The 5,000-nt window shown below is 35.2% G+C and overlaps 1 protein-coding gene across 2 annotated transcripts in view; it reads left to right on the top strand.

The window, feature by feature from the left end:
• LOC106873951 (protocadherin-18) overlaps positions 1-5,000 on the top strand; it is a 71,332-nt gene that overhangs the window by 14,673 nt on the left and 51,659 nt on the right. The window lies entirely within an intron of this gene.

Raw genomic sequence — 5,000 nt, 5'->3', positions numbered from 1 at the left:
ACCATACCTTCATCATACCATCAGTGTTAGTCATGTAGTTGTCCACCATACCATGACTATACACTTCACCATGCCATACCATCAGTTTCGGCTGTGTGGTTAGTCACAATACCATTGCAGTACCAGTAATACGAGATGTGTGGTTGGGGTACAACACCATACCTTCATCATACCAACAATGTTAGTTGCGTAGTAGTTTGCCATACCATGGCCATACCATCCGCATGCATAGTCTCATCTCGGTTTATATCTTTATGATGTGTCTCTCCCTACACCTCATTTAATGACCGACCTTACACTCACACTATGACTTGTCTTTTACATAAACCATTACAGTTTATGATTTGTCTCATGTATCAGCTGCTTTATGACTAAACTTTCGTTTCAGTTGGTTTATCATCTCTTTGTGTTTGTATTGATCACAGTCAAAGTGTGGTACACAGTTTAGGAGGGCCTGATATCTAGTTTATAGGGGAGTAATAAACAGTTTATGGAGGTGTGTGAAAGAAGTTTATGCGTGTGTGTGTGTGTGTGTGTGTGATAAATGAATTACAAGGATGTGTGATAACAGGTTATGAATATGGGATTTCCAGTTTATAAGTGTGTGATATGAAACGCTTATGTGTGCAATAATGAAATTCTGAGTGTGTGTGTGTGATATCCAGTTTATGAGTGCTGTTCTGAATTCAAATTTTACCTTTCATCCTTCTGTGGTCAATAGGGTCCCAGCCATGAATGCAGGACAATGTGGAGGACCCTACTCTCGTCTCAACTTTGTACCTTTCTTACAATTACCCTCCTCCTCCTCACCACCACCACTGCCGCTGCTTGCTTTGATTCTGGCAGATCAAGGGTGAGTTAATGTGGAGAAGTTTTAGTGCGTTAGTGTGGTGATGGAATAGTCCTGTTAATGTGGCAGTATGTAGATGAAGCTATGCATTACATTATCTGTGTGCTTATTTAATGGTTTGTCTATATGTATGCAAATGCATTCCTACATACACATACCTAATGGCACATTCACACACACATACATATATATATATATATATATATATACATATACCTGCATATAAACATATGCTTAAACACATCCATATATATATATATATATATATATATATATATATATATATATATACTATATGTATATAATACATACACACACACACATGTCCACGTATCTATCTCTCTGCATGTCCACGTATCTATCTCTCTTCATATTTTCTCTCTCCCCCTCTCTATACACACACACACTTACAATAGACATACATACATATATACACATACACACTCCATATCATATATTTTTGCACTATATACATAACTAAATGCAATTTTATGTTCAAAGAGAATAGTAAGCATACCACCACCGCTACCACCACCACCACTACCACCACGCACACTACAATACAAAGAGAACAAACCGAAGATGAGATAACTGAAATTGTTAAAACTCCAACCTGGGTCCCTTCCATAATAAGTACCTTAGCAGATCTGTCATAAACAGGTCCTAGCAGAAATATATTGTGGTTCTATGTCTTATATTGGCCGAACAGAAAACTCTTTTCAAAACAGACTATACCAATGCATAAATCTTTCAAACACAACAGAGAAAATATTACATCACTCTCAAAGAATATCTGGAAAAAAAAGGGTGATGTCACATGATTTATAGTTAAGTGGAATAATGGTTCAAAATGATGTAATATTTGTTCAACTGAAAAATAACATGATAAAACAGCTCAAAAGTAATAATTATCTACAAGACAAGATGTTATTACCACTTAGGAGGCACAAGGCTTTCTGGATTGCCAAACAGTGTGTCTGTGTAAATAAAAGTGTAGTTGAGGAAATGAGTGAGTATGGAAGGGTAATGGTAAGATGTGTCTCTACTGGTGCTGATATGAAATTTGGAAATGTTAATACAAGAAATTGTTGCATAAAGTGAGTGCAGAGGGAGGAGGGGAGACTACTCCATGCTGATCCAACAGAAGGAACAACTTTGAATTTGAACAGCAAAGATTTGAAAATGTGGTTAAGGATATGAAGTAAATCAGTTGCAGAATCAGGTTTAGTCTGTGAGATATGGGATATATATGAAGCACTTACATCATAAAAGTAAGTTGTCATAGACAATGACTATCACTGCAGCATTATCGACTGTTAAATAGGTAAAGGAGATGTTGAAGAAAGAAGCAACTCCAAGGAGAAAGGCTGAATGAATGGACAAAACTGTGAAGAGTTGGTCAGGGAGAAAATTAGTTCTTCCTTGTGAGACAATTATAGGGACCAAGAGTTAGTCAAGACCAAGACACTGTATTTGTTGAGTTGGGGAAGATCTTTGACAGGGTAGCAGACTCTCTAATTTCAGGGTTACTGATAAACAGACTTGGTGTGGAGAAATGGCTTGTGAGAATGTATGGTGATACTATCAGGAGTGTGAGAATTAGGATTGAGTTCAGAGAGGATCTTGGCATGGCAGGTGGAGCCAAGCAGGGTTCAGTGCCATTCTCTATCTTGTATATTACAGTTCTTCATTGACATAAATGTCTGTGAGGAACCATATGTTCCAATGATGTAATTCTTTTAACTGAATCAATGAATGAAAGCAGAAATTCCAAACATGGAAACAAAACCGAGAATTAAGAATCTTTAAAGTAAACCTAGCAAAAATAAATGTTTTAGTTTACAGGGAAAAAGACAGGACTTCACTGCAATTTAGGAAATAGACATATGTGAGCTGTTGACAAGGAGTGAGCAGGAATCACCTACAGTGTACCCAATATAAACTAAGGGTGTTTAGATGATGGAATGGGGTTTGAGGGTGACTGGCAGATAGAATTCATATTCAGGAGATACACAGGAATATCAACACACCATTTTTTTATCCCCTTTGATTGATTTGAAAAAAGGAAAATTCTACATTGTATTGTCCCCTCTCTGTTAAGCCCCGTGTGGCTTAATAAAGATGTCTATCTATCTATACATACATACATACATACTGTCTGTCTGTCTATCCATCTATCTATCTGTCTGTCTGTCTGTCTATCTAGCTATCTCCTCACACACAATACTGAATGACCACAACGAGCCATTATGTTTCTATCTTAAATAGCAGTAATGAGTTTGTCTCCCAGCAAACCAATTTATTGTCTAAGTCCACACAAAGTGTACATTGTCACCACCACCACCACCACCACCACTTCACACCATCTCTGCCAAAACCCCATCACCATCATAAAATTAACACAAGCACACTCACACACACACATGCATACACACATATACACACACACAAGCAGCCACATGTATGTACACACGTGTGTAGGTGGATGTATATATACAAATTGGTGAAAATGTGTACACAGACATTTCCAATTTATGCCACTGTTTCTCAATCGTCCTTCTGTCTATCTATTGATATATTGCATTCTCCATTTCCTACCTATCTATTAACACACACATAAATACATACACACACACATATATATATATATATATATATATATATATATATATATATATATATATATATATATATATACATACATACATACACACACACACACACACATTATTTAATGTCCATTCTCCATGCTGGCATGGGCTGTTCAGTTTGCCCAGGGCTGGCATGCTGGAAGGCTGCACCAGACTCCAGTCTGATTTGGCATGGTTTCTATGGCTGGATGACCTTCCTAATTCCAACCAATCTAAGACTGTAATTGGTGCTTTTACATGCCACCAGCATGAATGCCCTTTGCATGACACCAGTATCCACCACCACTACGATTTCACTTGGCTTCATGGGTCTTCTTCTCAAGCATGACATAATGCCTAAAGTCTCAGTCATTGCTTATATATATATATATATATATATATATATATATATATAAACTTAGATGTGTTTTCACCAAATATTGGTCTAGGCCATGTCTAACTTAATAGCACTACCTGATAGGATTATCTAAGTCCTTTTTAAGTCAAATTTTGTGGTATCATGGTCCATTAATGTAGTGAGTTCTTGTTGAGTGAGTTGTATACAGTTATGTGTGGCTTATTTGGTATTTCTTGAAGAAATATATATATATATATATATATATATATATATATATATATAAACTGTCATATTTATTATTATATATTTATATTTATACATATTTACATATATTTATGTATATTTATATTTTTGATACAATTATTCTACACACATAAATATCTTTCAGGAGAATTTTCTGATACTGATTTTCTGATATTATTAACAATATATTATATAGCATATATATATATACATACATACATACATATATATATATATAAATATATATATATGTGTATACTTACATACACAAACACAAATACATACATATACATTTATGTACATAGACACACATAGCCACAAATATGCATATACTTGATATACATCTAAACATGTCTCAGATGCACACGCACACATGCAGAGTTTTGCATGTATTTACTTGTTCACCTATAATCACAGGTACACATTTGTTATATAGCCTACACCCCCTCCCCCCAAACACAAACACACACACAAACACACACACACACACAAGTGTAGTTGTTGCAGATACATATGTAGATGTATGTACATATGCAAATAGCCACAAGGGGATTTGAACACTGCACTTCATGCACAATGAAGTGTACACGTAATGAGTGCGCTACTGCACTGAATAACTGCATACAATCACACACCCACACACATTCATGCACAGACATATACACGCACAAATGTTATGAATAAGCAGTTCTCATTAAATATATAAATATATATATGTGGCTGTATCTATGTATGTATGCATGTATATGTGTGTATGTATATGTGTGTGTGTATATATATATATATATGCACACATACAATATACATATAACCATATCTAACTATCTATGTATGTATATATGTATATATATGTACTCACACACATACAAACACATACACACACACTCACACGTAATGTATATTACTCTATGTATATATG

The sequence above is a fragment of the Octopus bimaculoides genome, chromosome 14 (assembly GCF_046866305.1).
Source record: "Octopus bimaculoides isolate indiv1 chromosome 14, ASM4686630v1, whole genome shotgun sequence".
Taxonomy (NCBI): domain Eukaryota; kingdom Metazoa; phylum Mollusca; class Cephalopoda; order Octopoda; family Octopodidae; genus Octopus; species Octopus bimaculoides.
This window is presented reverse-complemented; position numbering and strand designations above follow the sequence as displayed.